We start from the raw sequence: 18578 nt of genomic DNA on the forward strand, positions 1-18578 counted from the left end.
TGTGTGTGTGTGTGTGTGTGTGTGTGTGTGTGTGTGTGTGTGTGTGTAAAATCAGGAGTAGAACACTTCCCAGGAGCCCCTATGGTGGTGGTGCAGGACTATAATCCAGTACTTGGGAGGTAGAGACCAAAGAATCAGTTCAAGGTCATTCTTTTCTCTAAAGCAAGTTCTAGGCCACCTGGACTACACAAGACTCTGTCTCAGAAAACCAAAACCAGCATAAGAAAAAACAGTAACAACAGTGTTGTCTAGTGATTATATTCTTCCACTATATGGATTTTCAAATATTTGACTGTTTTCCACCAGGCTTATTTGCATAACGAGCTAAATGTTTAGTGCCCAACTTCAAAAGTTGTTGAGTTAACAGAAAAGGAACAAATTCTAGTTTTCTATCTTTAAACTTGTTAAAGGCCAAAGGATATATAAAGTATCTCAGGAACTCTTCAACCAAAGCCAAGGATAGCATACTGTTCCAGCACCAAATTCCTATTTCCAGCCTAGAGAGGGCTCGGCAGCCGATAGCTTCTGCTCCTCCTACACAAAACCAGAGCTTGGCTGTCAGCATCCACATGTATGAGCCCATAACCACCTGTAACTCCAGCTCCAGGGATCTGCTATCCTCTTCTTGCCTCCATGACTACCTGCATACACACGATAGGCACTCACACAGACACACAGACATATACACAGATGAAAACTGAAAGCTAAATCTTTATAACTCCCGTGTCAGTGAGAAGCCGGTCCACCTTGGCATGCAATCAGGATAGTGGAATCCACATTGTCCACAGTCTTACTGATAAGATTTCCACGAAGCCACATTCCTGTCACGCAGTAAGATACCCTTCCCAGAGCACCACAATGCCATACACAGGTCATTCAAAGCTGCATACATTATTAACATTCAACATGAAGCATTGCGCGCACTAAGTAGATTTCGCCTCATCATTATCTAACTAGAAAAGAGCCATCCATCCTTTAGCTGACCTGCGAGGGTCATATAAAGAGTTGTTAAATATAATGACAGGAAACATTCTAAATGAAAGCCAGTAAGATTCATGTTTCTTTGTGGTCCTTGGGGACTTGAACCGAAGCTCCTTGCTCTCCCTGTGAGCCCTCCTCCTTTCTGGGAAGAGGGCCGTGTTGTACAGAATATGAACGCGTCATAGCCCTGGGCAAAAAAGGACCCCGAAATTGGACACCGGCTATGATTCATAAGTATGCCATTGCGCGTGTTCCATAAATTTCTAGTAAATAAAAATAAAATGTAAAGTCTTACTCACAATTTTATGAACTCTAAAGAGCTCTCTTCTTCTTCTTTTTTTTATGATTTTGCTCTCAGCGCTGTGCCTATGTGGGGGAGGGTGGAGCACATATGAAAGACAAAAGATTAATCGCTCTGGGGAAGATCAAGGCCTTCCGATTAGCTCTCCCCTCACGGGCGCTCGTCCATCACTCACCTAAAACACCTTATAATAGTCTGATTGAATGGGAGGGTGGTTTTTATGATGTGAGTTAAATGAAAATTAGGAGGACTTTTGAAACTCTAACATATGGCCTTATTGATGACTTTTCCCAACAAATATTTCATGCGGTCATAATCTAAATTTACATAAGAGGCTACCCAGGAGAAATGCTAGGATTTTCATACACAGCCCCCTCAGGCCTCCCTGAAGGGCACTAAAAATCATATATTTTAAAGTCAAGGGAGAAACTGAAGCAAGTAGGAAATTAACAGCAATGAAAAAAAAAAAAAAAAAAAAACCTCTAAGAAAGGGGAGGCCGGCAAGCAAGTGTCTTTCTTAACAATGGTTTTCTTCCACACTGAGATCAACAGCTGAGATTCCTGATAAAGCTGCAGCCAGTGTTGCTGCAAGTTTCCCTGAGAGAAGGTTTGCTAGGCAGTAAGCAAAAACCAACATAAAAAGGAAGCTTTAATTGAGGCCACAGGGCCTTCCAGAACATACCTACTGATAAGAATTGTGTGGTGGGACTTCACTTAATAATCGTGGTCATAATTTTTGTGTGGAAAACATGATTTTTAACTATAACAAGAACATGTTTAATTGTTAAAAACAGCTTGAAAATGTACAAAAATTATGAAATAAATATAACACTCCTTCAGAACTCCAAGAAATGGTAATAATAGTTGTTAAGTGATTATTAGCATTTTGGGATCTTCTAATCTGATTTTAATTCTTTAAGTGCGTATGTATATTCTAATATATTCAAGATTGCACTGCTTATAAATTGAGCATCCTCCTGTTTCCTTAATTTCACAGACTTCACATTCTCTAGTGCTACTCAAGATTCTGGAAATTTTTCTTCAAAACCCTAAAAGACATATACTTATCCACAGCGCCACTTATCTAATATCGGTGCCACCCTTCAGCAATTAATTATACTTTCAATTTTCCTTCGCCAGTGCCAAAGCTACAAGACCAAATTCTATACATTTTCTTTGAGGAAAAAAAAATGTGACAAAAAAGAATTTTAATTAAAAGTCTATGTGAGTTTTCTTTAGAGCAAGAGGCGTTTTAGAAGCAGATCCCAAACACTATACCTTGTTTTGGTTTCTAATGTTGTTCCAGTTGCTCCTGAGGAAGGCAAAAGTGTGCAGAGCAATAGCAGTGTCCTGAGTCCTGAAGAAATTCCCCTCCTTTTTAACCCACCACAGAGGCAACTGTTTTCCTGAATCACTGGACACAGGCATTGCATCCGAAAAGGTAAACGGGTCTTCTGAGGGAAACGGAGGCAGAAATACCGTGGATTTCATGTGCAACCGAGGTCACACAGAAGGCCCTAGAAACCTACTCAGATGTCCTGAATATATGGCTGTCAGCTTTGTTCCATTGAAACAGAACACCTGAAATGGACAAATCAGGAAGGAGAAAGTTTTATTTGAGCTCATGGTTTCAGAGATTTCAGTTCAGGGTCAGCTGGTCTATGCTTTGGGGCCTGTGTTGAAGCAGAACACTCAGTGTGTGCCAGAGTAGCTTATTCACTTAGAGCAGCCAGGAAGCAGAGATGGAGGAAGGCAGCAGTAATGGTCCCAAAATCCTCTTTAGGGATGTGCTCCCAATGTCCTCACTCCCTCCCATCAGGCCCTACCTCCAAAGTTTCAACCAACTCCCAACAGCTTCATCCTGGTGCATCTTTGGGTAACACTTAATATTTTAACCACATCACAGAACAATGGGATCATTCCACAGGAAGAATGATGGTGCTGTGCGTGCCGTCAATATATAGGTATTAGAATATAGGACTTGCCCATCTTCATCACATTTGCCTTGTGTCTAAGTCTGTGGTTCAAAACTCAAACTCCTTACCTGCTAAGAGATTTTCTGTCAACCTCAGGAAGATCCTGTGAAGCTGCAGAGATGAGACAGGTGATGTTCCTATACAGTGCTATGTATAAAAAAATATTCTCAATAATTTGCTGTTGTTACAGCATGATTATTAGCAATATATTGCAATATGAAATGCATGAAAAGAGACTGAAGTTATTGTAACAGTGTAGCTATTCATGATGTAATTGCTGCTAATAGCATAATTATTATAATGATAATATGAAACATGCTTGTGTGAATATGCAACCGGCCCCCCCACATCTGTGGATCATGTATCTGAAGATAAGATCAATTGCAGAAAAAAGATATCCTTAAAAAACAAAGATAAGAAAATTGCATCAGAACTGAATTTATTTTGATGTGTTTTTTATCCTTATCTTATGAGCAATACAGTGTAACAATGGTTGCATTAAGTAAACTAAAAGGATTAAAGTATATGGGAGGGTGTGTGCATATTATATACAAAATTATACCATTTTTATATATGAGATTTGAACATACATGGATTTTCTTATCCAAGAGCAATCCTAAAACCAAATCTCAAGAAGATACCTGAGGATAGTATTATAGATATTAACAATATGCTATATTATTTGATATACTATAGACAGTATTATAGTCATTAACAACACACTAGAGTCTTTAATATGCAGTTATTTGTAGTATCAATAGTTCTGTTCTTAGTGTTGTACAAAGGAAAGTGATATTTGCATCCTAAAGACTTGATTGTACCTGTATATTTTGCGTGTATTTATGCATAAGTATGTATGGATAGATGGATGTGTGTGTATGTATGTATGTATGTATGTATGTATGTATGAAAGCACTTATATCAGTATGTCTAAAATGAGTACTTAGGGTAAACCTAGCTTAAGAAGACTACAAGAGAGACGACAACTTCAGAAAATTATCTGTAAATTTCATCCTAATGCTGACCAAATGACAACAAATGCAGAAAATACAGAGTGAGATTGCTTTAATCCTAACGAGTTCAGGAGTTAAGTACTATTAGTGATGTTTTAGAGAAATTATGAACTGCGGGGGAGGGGGAGAGAGGCGGAGGGAGGAAGGTAGTTGGAAGAAAAACTGGAAGTCAGTTTAGTGGGAGGAAATCAGCCAGCTCAACAATGAGAGGTGCATCACTACCCTTGGTAAGAGCTGAGCCTTAGCGTCAAGCTAAGCAGCTCTAGAACTCAGTCCCCCACAATGCTTTTCACCACCACAGCTTTTAGCCCGAGCCCAGCCCCACCTGTCTGTAGGTGGAAGGTCAGACTATCTTCCTCACCAAACTCTAACAGAGTAGGAAACAGACCAAGGCAGAATCTGACCATCCTGGGATTCAGTGTATTAAGTTCTACTAGAAATTATTTTTATACTTTAAGGGAGTGGAAAGGTTGAACAAATGAAATCAAAGTGAGAAATTTAAAATGTGAATTTATTAGAAAAGCATCTGAAAGTGGGAAGACTTGTCAAGTATGATCTCACCCCTCTGACCAAGGACTGGTCCTTGGGAAAGAACAACCTCATCCCATTATCTTGAAGTGAATTTTTTAAACTCCTGTAAAAGAAAAATAAAGCACCGCCTGCACTGGAGCTTTATAATAAATCTAAATGCTTTGCTAATTGCCTGTCACCACTACAAATAGTATGTGCTTTTCGGGGAGCTTTTTATAAAGGCCTTGGAAATAAATCAGAATTTTTAATTCATTTGAAGACAGACCAAGGAAGACAGGGAGCTCTAGGATAACGGAATAATCTTCAACACTGTCTAAGGGGGGGCTATTGTGTACTGTAGTGGGGGATTTAATCAAAGCCAACTAGGAATAATCGCCTATACAATCTAAATGCTGATTGCTTGTGCACTATTTTCTTTCAGATTTAAACTACCATGGCAAAGCCACACTTTAAAGTGATACAGTTTTTACAATTCGTGGATGTATACATGATGCATGTGTGTATTTCTGTGTTTGAATGTTTGAGCGTCAATACTGTGTGCCTGTGGAAATCAGAGAACAATTTCAAGGGCAAAACCTTGTCTTATACCTTGTTCTTGAACAGGATCTCTTGATCAGCACTAAGTAATGCCAGGCTGGCTGGCTCTAGAACTTCCAGCATTCTGTTTGGACTCTCGTCTTTCCACAGAAGCACAGCATTACAGGTCCCCACACCAACATCATGCTTTATATAGGCTCTAGGGATGACCTAAGGTCCTCATGCTAGTATGGCAAGCCATCCCCTAAGTGCTTAAAATGCTCCTGAGTGTAACATCCAGTATCCCCCATAGGATTATGGGATTGAAGCCCCTCAGCTTCCTAAGAAGAACAGGGAAATCCTCTGAAGGTGATTTTCACATAGCCAACTGCTTTAGTGACTCTAACTGCCATGTGTGCTTGTCAACATTCCTTTTTATTTCTAGAAAGTAAAATATCATATGATGAAATGGAGTTATGTCTGTCTGTTTTTGCACAGTAACCTTCAATATCACTTCTTAAATTGCACCAACTCATTAACAGTAACCACAAGCCCCACAGGAAAGGTTCCACCAGTGCCATGTTGACTTTGTCAAAGATGGCTTTGTTCAAATACAGTGTTTAAATTTTAATTGCAGAATTTTTGCAGAATTTTGTTTGCTGATGACAATTATCAGAATAAAGTCGCTGTGATAGACTTGTCTTAAGAATTCAATAGGAAAGATGTCAAACATATATATAAATTTGGAGTGGAACAAAAAAGCCACAGCAAGCAACTGAGAAATGAGTCACCAGAGAAGAGTTGGTGTTTTTTCCAGGACTCAGACAATATTTTGAATAAGATGATGATGGAAGCTCCATCTCATTGTGCAAACACACACACACACACACACACACACACACACACACGCTCAGGCGCACACATAAACGCATGCACAAAAAAATAAACAAGTCCACTCAATTAAGCAAATAAACATTGCAGTTTATTAATGAATGGCCTAAAATTCTACTGACAACCAAACCAGAATGTTTTACTTTTTACAAGCTGGAAACTCTTGCATTTGTTGGTTCAAGAAGGGAAAAGAATTCAGAATGCCCAGAGAAACCCAGGGATCTTAAGAAGATGAAGAGTCTGGGATGTAGACCTCTGTTCTGCAGACCCAGCTGCTGACAGACAGTCAAGATCAGTTTCCTTTGCTCTGCTGAAAAGTTATTCCCAGAGCTATACAGATCTAGCCCCTAGATGATCTTCCCTCCAGATGCTTCTCCCAGCTAGCTAGATACAACACAGTCAAATCCTTTAATGGTTCCAAGAGCCCTGTAGGACAATGAGACCCCATTTGTAGGAAAGTCACTGTAGAGCAATCTCCAAGACAACACACACACATAGCATCTTTTCACTGACCACAGAAAATGTGATTCCTGTTTTGAATTCTATCAAAAGTATGTCTTTGTGGGGACCAGAAAGAGGAATATTGTTGTTATATTTCTCCACTGAATTATGTCAATTCCTTTTTATTTGTAAGCTTACGTTTTTCTGATGAAGTGTCAGGAAAAGGATAGATTTAGGATTTTTAATTACTTATAAAACAAATAAACAAACAACTATGATGTTATGTGACTTTTCCTAAGATAAGGAACAAACATCTATCCACCCCAAAGAGAACACCTATAGGACATCTAAGAAATGATTCCACTCAACTCTAGCTTGACAAGCCATGAGCTTATTGGGGTTACTTACAAGAGAATAAGAAAGATCAAAGATCAAGCTCACCCCAAAATGGGTAAAAACTCACAATCTGAATTCCAGGCTCTCCTTCCCCACAAATAGGCAGCTCCACCAGTCACATGTGACCTTGCCCTAAGAATTGTCTCCATTTTATCTGACTCTGAGAAGCAACTTTCTAATTCTTGGCACTTTCATAGCTTCCTGAGTCTGCTGAGACTCCTCCTTCTCTCTCTAGAGGGGAGTACTTTAGTTCAGAGGTGAAAGCTAGACAACACTTGTAAATAACAAATGTAAGGTAATATGGTTTACTGTTATGTTGATTGCAAAGCAGTATTCTCTAACGCCATCCTGTGTGTTCAACCTCTTACCCTTAAGCTTATCATTTTCCTTATGTATTCAAGAGTGAAATGAATTGAATTAAAAAAATAAATTGGGTAATGCCACATTTAGATATGAGAGTGTTAGCAATTTGGGTTTAAACCAAGATTTCCCCACTACATTATCTATACTCCAGAGTCACAATGGTTTTTTTATTCTAGGGACAGTCATCAAGCCCAGTAACTCTTCTTGCCCAGAGAAAACTATTTAACTTCTTTGGTGCAAACCATGCTCTGTAACTAAGGAACTCCTAAGATTATCCAACCAATCAGTTATTGTAGTCATTGTCATGACCACTTGAATCCAGACAGTAAAATAACCAACAGTTAATTGAGTCCCAAAATTAATATACCATGTTACAACTGACATTATAAAAACCTCAAAATGAGGGGCTAGAGAGATGGCTCAGCAATTAAGAGCATACACTGTTCTTGTAGAGGGTTGGGTTTCAGTCCCCAGCCCTCTCTTTTGACTCCAGCTACAGAGATGTCCTTCTCTTTTCTGAGCTCCATGAGCAACTTCACTCACAAGCACATATCCACACACAGAGGGCATATCAATAAAATCAAAAGGAATCAAAATTGAGACTCTATTTCTAAGCTGTGCAGACAAAATGAAAAAATATTGCTTTTATTGTGAAAATATTGTAATCTTGTAGAAGACAATTACATAAAGTCTGTTTCAACAGAATTGAGGCTCCATTGAGTGCTCCTCACTTAAAAGTCAAAAGGCTTATAAATAAAAGACAAGGAACTTTGTTTTATAAATGATAACTGCCCTGTGTGTTATATAATTACCTCTAGAATGTCAGAGGATCCAGCATGGCAGGGTAGTAATGAGAGAAAGAATTACAAATATCTATTGACATGTAGATATAAGATTGTAGGCTACTGGAAAGGAGCTGTGTTCCTGAGTTTTTAGTGTAAGACATACTTTAATAATAAAAAAATAGAAGTAGCCCAAATTAATATATGTGGGGGTAAAAAAAACTAGCCAATGTATTTAATCACCGCTGATTTCTCACCCTAAGAATGGGAGGAAATTTGGGGGGGCATGAAAAGGATTGTTTTAAATTATGTACACTTTATGATGTTTAACAGGAAACAAACCTATGCTGTGAAATTCTTCAGCGTGTAATGTGATGTGTGTATTTATGGAATAAATGCCTGAATTTTTCAAGGAGATGGATCTTAACAGGCTAGAAATGGAAAAAGCAGACCATAAATATGAAGAAGCCTCTGGGTGTCCTTAACAGGAGTCTGTAATCATAGCTTCACCAGAACTATGCCACAAAATCAGATCCAAGAGATCTTGTACCCAGAATCTGCCCCCACCCCTGTGCTCTCTGTTCAACTTTGATGGATTTACTGATAATTCACATTCAGACACAGGCTTTCTCAAAACACAAGGAAGGAAAAAGGCAAAGCTTTCCTAGTCACATTTCAGCAACAACAAACGACTTAGGGGTCACAAACTGACAGCAAAAACACATGAAAAAGCGTGCTTGGGAGATTGCTCACTGAAGTCTAGTAAATACCTAGTGTATTGGCTCTATATGTGTGTTTTACCTTTAAAAATAATAGGATGCAGAAAATAACACTAAATTTCCTGATGGTGCAAAATTCAAAGGGTGTGAGGTTCAAGTATGATTTAATTCCTAAAACACATCAAACAATTACAAGTAAAATAAGAAAACATTTTGATAGTTTTAAATATAGTGTGTCAGAAATATTATTTCAATTTATGATTGAAACAGAAAATATCAAGGTGAAATGTACATTATTTTTGCCATATGGAGACTTGAAAGGCAGCATGTATTTGCCACTAAGCATTCATCTTCATTTGGACAAGCTGCATTCTAAGTGTTCAGCAGCCTCACATGGCCAGAGATTGCCTTACTACTTGGTGTAGAATGATAACATCTGTTCTTACTAGGTCTACTAAATCAGAAACTCAAGATAAAACTGAAATTTGTGTGTATGTATGTGTATATGTGTGTACTCACATACACATATACATATATATTGTCTCAACCTCCCAAGTATATGGGGCTTCAGACCATTACCAGGAGACCCATCATTTCTTTTGAATTCCTAAATTTTCCCTGTTCAAAAAGTGAAAGAGCCGGGCAGTGGTGGCGCATGCCTTTAATCCCAGCACTTGGGAGGCAGAGGCAGGTGGATTTCTGAGTTCGAGGCCAGCCTGGTCTACAGAGTGAGTTCCAAGGCAGCCAGAGCTACACAGAAACACCCTGTCTCGAAAAAGAAAAAAGAAAAAAAGAAAAAAAAGTGAAAGAAAGGGGGCTAATGGGACAAAGAGTGCAGGAGACAAAAGCCAGGCAGTCAGGACATTATCACTGAGATCTAGTTAGATATTCTCCCATTCTGTGTCTCAATGCTTTTGTCCGTTCTCTGCCTCTCTCTGAGTCTGTCTCCTGTCTGTGTCTGTCTGTCTCTCTTTTCTCTCTCCCTTCTCTCCCTCTTTATCCTTGTCTCTCTCATCTCTTTGTTTCTGTGTGTCATCTGTCTCTGTCTCTGTCTCTGTCTCTATCTGTCTCTCCCACTTCATCTCTGTTTAGTGCTTCCCTCTAGTGTCAGAAATGCTGAATACAGATTTATTCTCTGAAAGCAAATGAATCTGGTACTATTGCAACCCCAAAACCCAAGAAATTCTATTTTTAATTAAAATTATAAAAAGAACTACTAAAAATAATGGACTAATTATCCAGGTTATATCACATTCTCACAAAATGTAGGATACTTTATTTTATTTCAGTATGTTTTAAACTCTAGTGCTCTTGGATATTTGGGTGAACAAATTGTATCTTCACAAATACACTCACACAAATTCACTTGTGCTGCAAACACTGAGATATTTCTATAGCTTTGTTGAGAACTTTCAACGTGAAACTTGGTTTTTTATTTGACCAATTGTTTGTTTAGTTGGTTGATTTTGTTAAGAGATCTGCAAGCATTTGTTTCATTTATTTGCTTCCTTTTTACAATTTTATCTGGAATTCTTCTTGTGTTGATCCAGCATTGAACAACCTTGGATATTGCTGTCTATGGAATAATTGAAAGTACTAATGCATGTTGAAAGCTGTACAGCACAGTACATATAAGATTGCCTCAGGCACTTCTACATGTCAATACAGAAGCTTAATCAGATTTTTGCCTATGTATATTATTAAACAGACCCACCACAATCAAGGTTTTGTGACATATGCCAAGAAAGAGAAAATAAGCGTGTTAGGATTATGGAATTGTACATTGCAGGGTCAACAGGAAACTCAAGTGCTGTCAGTATCTCAACAGAGGAACTTACCTGAGGACCACGAGGTGGGAGGTGGAGGGCTTCCAAACCAGCATTTGTTCTTGATTAACCTTCATTCTTTTATGTCTGTATGTGTGTCTATGTATGTCTGTGTCTGTGTATGTCTGTATATATGTACATGTGGCCAAGTATGTAAGCACATGTTCGTAGAGACCAGAGGTTGACATGAGGTGTCTTCCTCGACAGCTCGGCATCGTATTTTTTTGAAACAAGTTCTGTTGCTGGAACTGGAGCTCAGTGGTTCTAGTAGACTCACTGGCCAGAGTCCCAGAGATGTTCCTGTCCCTTTCTCCTCGGTGCTGGGGTTACAGGAATGTGCTCCCATGCCCATCATGTTACAGGGGTGGAGGGAATCTGGACTCAGGTCCTAGCACTTGGTCATCCCTTTACATCTTTCCACCTTCTACTTTCTGGTTAAGTGAAGGCTCTCTTAGCCACACTTGGCCCTTCTGATCACAGGCCTCACTTAATGGGTTTTAGCAGAAATGGGAGACAATTAACCTGAAAAAACTGATAGAAATTATTTTTATGGATCCTCTGGGTTGTGAGAAGGTCTTGCGTGAGAGCAAGACAATCAACTGATGTCAATCAAGACTCATCGTCTATCTCCCACAAGAAAGCTGACAAACCCAAGTTTGGCAGACTCACCTAAGCACTGTCATACATCATGCCTGCTTCTCATTTCATCTCAACACCAAACATGGCTGCCTGTTCTCTGAGGACCTACGCCTTGGAGTAGGGACTTAAAGATGGACAGGCAAAGGCTTCACCTGGGTTCACAACAGTGACCGGGTCTTCTTAGGAGAACTAAAACCTAACCTACACAAAAGTTACCTAAAGGAAAATATACTCTGCTTTTAAGTATTTCATCATTCTTATTTAAAGGAATAGTTATCACCTCCACCAATACACTCAGGATGACACTAAGAGGTGTCCTTTCTGGGTCACATAGTCTCATTATTCAATTTGAATCATGAGTTTGTCACTCAGGAACCTCCCAGCAAAATTAGAGCAATGATCAGACTTCCTTCTTTAAATTGGTGTGTGGATAAGAACATGACGGGTGTGGGCATAAGTTTAAAAGGTCTGATCAAATAGTTTGCAAACATTAAGGAATTGATCAAGATTATTCAGAAGGAGAAATAATAGACTCCTTCCCTCCTGGTTACCCATCACACATGGGTAAATTCTGTACCAGTGTGTGATAACTCAGGGATTATTCTCATTAATGACTATTGCCTTAGAACCAAGGTACATGGTCAGTGTCAACATAATTCAAGAGAAAGAGATTGACTCTGTTAGTCCATGATTCACTATGCCCTAGATATTGACAGGCTCCACATTGTCAATCTCAACTAAATGTGTGTGAGTTGCTTAGGCTACATGTAAAATTGTAAAGAATGCAAACCCCCAGGGCTACCCCACCATGGCCATTGAAGCCAATTTTTGTGGTCTTCTTGGGCAAATAGAGTTCATAGCACCCTACCTCATAGCCTCCAATGTCCTCAGTTACTCTCATTCAGAAATTCATTTAGTTCTACCATTAGATATTATTGTTTCATCTATGAACTTCAGTCCTCCAGACTTCCCTTTGTTATTGATGTTGTTGTTTGTGATTTTTTTTAAATTATCTTTAATCTTTTCTTACAGTCCAGTTATTATCCCCACTCCAGTCTGCACTCCCACAGTTCCTCATCCCATGCATCCTCCCCCATCTCCAAGAAGATGTCCCCACCCCACCTCACCCTACCCCTTCAGGACTCCCCACTCCCTGGAGTATCAAGACTCTCGAGGGTTAGGTGCATCTTCTCTCATTGAGGCCAGACCAGGCAGTCCTCTTCTGTATATGTGTGGGGGGCCTCATGTCAGCTGGCATATGCTGTCTGCAGCTCAGTGTCTGAGAGATCCCCGTGTCCAGGTTAGTTGAAACTGCTGATCTTCCCAAGGGGCCACCCTACTCCTCAACTTCTTCTAGCCTTTCCCTAATTCAACCACAGGGGTCCCCAACATCAGTACATTGGTTGGGTGTACCTGTGTCTGGCTCTTTCAGCTGCTTGTTGGGCCTCTTGGAGTGTAGCCATGCTAAGCTCCTGTCTGTAAGCACACTATAGCATCATTAATAGTGTCGGGCCTTGGAGCCTTACCTTGAGATGGATCCCAATTTGGGCTGGTCACTGGACCTCCTTTCCCTCAGTCTCTTCTCCATTTTTGTCCGTGCAGTTTTTTAGACAGGAACAATTCTGGGTCAGAGTTTTTGACTGTGGGATGGAAACCCCAACCATTCACTTGAGGGCCTATCTTTCTTTTGGCAGTGGACTCTACCAGTTCCCTCTCCCCACTGTTGGGCATTTCCTCTAAGGTCTTTCCCTTTTAAGAGGGTACTGAGCTATTCTCTTCCTTGTCAGTGTGTCATTTAATAAGAGTAGGATTTGGAGGACATTAGTTAGGTTTTAAATTAAGAAAAATCTTCCCCCTTCTGCCCCTGCCTGCTCCTCCGAGCTGGAGCAGACACAGAGTCAGTCTGCTCCTGTCCTGTGGAGAAACTGAATCCTGAGTCATCCAGGAGCCACTGCACTCAGAGCAGCTGGTAAGAACTCCATCTCACTCCCTAAACCCCAGAGATAGATCGGGGAGCCAGGGACATCCAGGGCACAGCAGCTACCCAAACCCCGCCCCTCCGGAATTCCACTTCCCTTCTGCCCCTGCCTGCTCCTCCGAGCTGGAGCAGACACAGAGTCAGTCTGCTCCTGTCCTGTGGAGAAACTGAATCCTGAGTCATCCAGGAGCCACTGCACTCAGAGCAGGTGACACAGAGTCGGTCTGCTCCTGTCCTGTTGAGAAACTGAATCCTGAGTCATCCAGGAGCCACTGCACTCAGAGCAGCTGGAGCCACTGCACTCAGAGCAGCTGAAACTGAATCCTGAGTCATCGAGGACCCACTGCACTCAGAGCAGAAGGATTTCCAGATCCAAGAGGTGGCCTGAGTCCCAGGAGTTATTCCACCCAGGAGATTAGGAGCATAAGACCACAGAGACCTCTGGACTCTGAGGAGCTCTGCAATAAGCAAGATAACTGGAAATACAAACTCCAGTTTTACACAGTGAGAGCAGGTACCACTAGAGTTAACCAGATGGCGAAAGGCAAGCGCAAGAACATAAGCAACGGAAACCAAAGTTTCTTGGCATCATCAGTGCCCAATTCTCCCAATATAGCAAGCCCTGAACACCCCATCACACCTGAAAAGCAGGATTCAGAATTAAAATCACTTCTCATGATGATGATAGAGGATTATAAGAAGGAATTAAGTAACTCCCTTAAAGAAATACAGGAGAGTACAAGTAAACAGATAGAAGCCCTTAAAGAGGAATCACAGAAATCCCTTAAAGAAATGGAAGAAAACACAAAGAAGGAGTTAAACAAAAACATTCAGGACCTGAAACTAGAAATAGAAACAATAAAGAAAGTTCAAAGGGAGACAACCATGGAGATAGAAAACCTAAGAAAGAGATCAGGAGTCACAGACGCAAGCATCACCAACCGAATACAAGAGATAGAAGAGAGAATCTCAAATGCAGAAGATACGGTGGAAAATATTGACACAGTTGTCAAAGAAAATGCAAAACGCAAAAAACTCCTAACTCAAAACATCCAGGAAATCCAGGACACAATGAGAAGACCAAACCTAAGGATAATAGGTATAGATGAGAATGAAGATTCCCAACTTAAAGGGCCAGTAAATATCTTCAACAAAATTATTGAGGAAAACTTCCCTAACCTAAAGAACAAGATGCCCATAAACATACAAGAAGCCTACAGAACACCAAATAGACTAGACCAGAAAAGAAATACCTCCCGTCACATAATAATCAAAACATCAGATGCACAAAACAAAGAAAAAATACTAAAAGCAGTAAGGGAAAAAGGTCAAGTAACATATAAAGGCAGACCTATAAGAATTACACCAGACTTCTCACCAGAGACTATAAAAGCCAGAAGAGCCTGGACTGACATCATACAGACCCTAAGAGAACACAATTGCCAGCCCAGATTACTATACCCAGCAAAACTCTCAAGCACTATAGATGGTGAAACCAAGATATTCCATGACAAAACCAAATTTGCACAATATCTTCCCACAAACCCAGCACTTCAAAGGATAATTGATGGAAAATGCCAACACAAGGAGGGAAACTACAACCTAGGAAAAGCAAGTAAGTAATCTTCCAACAACCCCCAAAAAAGATACAAACATAACTTTACCTCTAATAAAAAAAATAACAGGAAGCAACAATCATTTTTCCTTAATATCTCTTAACATCAATGGTCTCAATTCCCCAATAAAAAGACGCAGACTATCAGACTGGATACACAAACAAGACCCAGAATTTTGCTGCATACAAGAAACGCACCTCAGCGACAAAGACAGACACTACCTCAGAATAAAAGGGTGGAAAACAATTTTTCAAGCCAATGGTCCCAAGAAACAAGCTGGAGTAGCCATTCTAATATCAAATAAAATCGACTTTCATCCAAAATTAATCAAAAAAGATAAGGAAGGACACTTCATACTCATCAAAGGAAAAATCTACCAAGGTGAACTCTCAATTCTGAACATCTATGCTCCAAATGCAAGGGCACCTACATACATAAAAGAAACTTTACTAAAGCTCAAAACACACATTACACCTCACACAACAATAGTGGGGGATTTCAACACCCCACTGTCAGCAATGGACAGATCATGGAAACAGAAACTAAACAGAGACACTTTGAAATTAACAGAAGTTATGAACCAAATGGACTTAACAGACATCTATAGAACATTTCATCCTAAAACAAAAGAATATACCTTTTTCTCAGCACCTCATGGTACCTTCTCCAAAATAGACCATATAATTGGTCACAAAACAAGCCTCTACAGATACAAAAAGATTGAAATAATCCCTTGCATCTTATCAGATCACCACGGACTAAGACTGGTCTTTAATAATGACAAAAACAATGGAAAACCCACGTACACATGGAAACTGAACAACTCTCTACTCAATGATGACTTGGTCAAGGAAGAAATAAAGAAAGAAATAAAAGACTTTTTAGAATTCAATGAAAATGAGGACACATCATACCAAAACTTGTGGGACTCCATGAAGGCAGTGCTAAGAGGAAAGCTCATAGCTCTAAGTGCCTACAAAAAGAAACTGGAAAGAGCACACACTAACAAGTTGACTGCACAACTAAAAGCTCTAGAACAAAAAGAAGCAAATACACCCAGGAGGAGTAGAAGGCAGGAAATAATCAAACTCAGGGCTGAAATCAACCAAGTAGAAACAGAAAGAACAATACAAAATATCAATAAAACCAGGAGTTGGTTCTTTGAGAAAATCAACAAGATAGATAAACCCTTAGCCAGATTAACCAGAGGGCACAGAGACAGTATCCAAATTAATAAAATCAGAACTGAAAAGGGAGACATAACAACAGAAACTGAAGAAATTCAAAAAATCATCAGATCCTACTACAAAGGCCTATACTCAACAAAACTGGAAAACCTGGATGAAATGGACAATTTCCTAGACAGATACCAGGTACCGAAGTTAAACCAGGAGCAGATAAACCATCTAAATAGTCCCATAACCCCTCAGGAAATAGCAGCAGTCATCAAAAGCCTCCCCACTAAAAAAAGCCCAGGACCAGATGGTTTTAGTGCTGAATTCTATCAGACCTTCAAGGAAGACCTAATACCAATTCTCTTCAAACTATTCCACAAAATAGAGACAGAAGGAACACTACCCAATTCGTTCTATGAAGCTACAATTACACTCATACCCAAACCCCACAAGGACCCGACAAAGAAAGAGAACTTCAGACCAATCTCCCTTATGAACATCGATGCAAAAATACTCAATAAAATTCTAGCAAACCGAATCCAAGACCACATCAAAACAATCATCCATCATGATCAAGTAGGTTTTATCCCAGGAATGCAGGGATGGTTCAATATTCGGAAATCCATCAATGTAATCCACTATATAAACAAACTTAAAGAAAAAAACCACATGATCATCTCACTAGATGCTGAGAAAGCATTTGACAAAATTCAACATCCCTTCATGATAAAAGTCTTGGAAAGATCAGGAATTCAAGGCCCCTACCTAAACATAGTAAAAGCAATTTACAGCAAACCAGTAGCCAACATCAAGCTAAATGGAGAGAAACTTGAAGCAATCCCACTAAGATCAGGGACTAGACAAGGTTGCCCACTCTCCCCCTACCTATTCAATATAGTACTGGAAGTCTTAGCCAGAGCAATTAGACAGCAAAAAGAAGTCAAAGGGATACAAATAGGAAAGGAAGAAGTCAAAATATCGCTATTTGCAGATGATATGATAGTATACTTAAGTGACCCCCAAACTTCCACCAGAGAACTCCTAAACCTGATAAACAACTTCAGCAAAGTGGCTGGTTATAAAATCAACTCAAACAAATCAGTAGCCTTCCTCTACATGAAAGATAAACAGACTGAAAAAGAAATTAGGGAAATGACACCCTTCACAATAGTTGCAAATAATATAAAATACCTTGGTGTGAATCTAACCAAGCAAGTGAAAGACCTGTATGACAAGAACTTCAAGTCTCTGAAGAAAGAAATTGAAGAAGATCTCAGAAGATGGAAAGATCTCCCATGCTCATGGATTGGCAGGATTAATATAATAAAAATGGCCATCTTGCCAAAAGCAATCTACAGATTCAATGCAATCCCCATTAAAATCCCAACTCAATTCTTCACAGAGTTAGAAAAGGAAATTCTCAAATTCATATGGAATAACAAAAAACCCAGGATAGCGAAAACTATTCTCAACAATAAAAGAACTTCTGGAGGAATTACCATCCCTGACCTCAAGCTGTACTACAGAGCAATAGTGATAAAAACTACCTGGTATTGGTACAGAGACAGGCAGGAAGATCAATGGAATAGAATTGAAGACCCAGAAATGAACCCACACTCCTATGGTCACTTGATCTTTGACAAAGGAGCTAAAACTGTCCAGTGGAAAAAGGACAGCATTTTCAACAAATGGTGCTGGTTCAACTGGAGGACAACATGTAGAAGAATGAAAATTGATCCATTCTTATCCCCTTGTACAAAGCTCAAATCTAAGTGGATAAAGGACCTCCACATAAAACCAGATACACTGAAACTAATAGAAGAGAAGGTGGGGAAAAGCCTCGAATACTTGGGCACAGGGGAAAAGTTCCTGAACAGAACTCCAATGGCATATGCTCTAAGATCGAGAATTGACAAATGGGACTTCATAAAATTGCAAAGTTTCTGTAAGGCAAAGGACACTGTCAATAGGACAAAACGACAACCAACAAATTGGGAAAAGATCTTTACCAATCCTTCATCTGATAGAGGGCTAATATCCAATATATACAAAGAACTCAAGAAATTAGACTCCAGGCAACCAAATTACCCTATTAAAAAATGGGGTATAGAGCTTAACAAAGAATTTTCAACAGAAGAAACTCGAATGGCCGAGAAGCACCTAAAGAAATGCTCGGCATCCTTAGTCGTCAGGGAAATGCAAATCAAAACAACCCTGAGATTCCATCTCACACCAGTCAGAATGGCTAAGATTAAAAACTCAGGTGATAGTAGATGCTGGCGAGGGTGTGGAGAAAGAGGAACACTCCTCCATTGTTGGTGGGACTGCAAGATGGTGCAACCACTTTGGAAATCAGTGTGGCGGTTCCTCAGAAAATTGGACATAGCATTACCCGAGGATCCAGCTATACCACTCCTAGGCATATACCCAGAAG

Source organism: Grammomys surdaster, unplaced genomic scaffold (assembly GCF_004785775.1).
Source record: "Grammomys surdaster isolate TR1022 unplaced genomic scaffold, NIH_TR_1.0 194, whole genome shotgun sequence".
Classification (NCBI taxonomy): Eukaryota; Metazoa; Chordata; class Mammalia; order Rodentia; family Muridae; genus Grammomys; species Grammomys surdaster.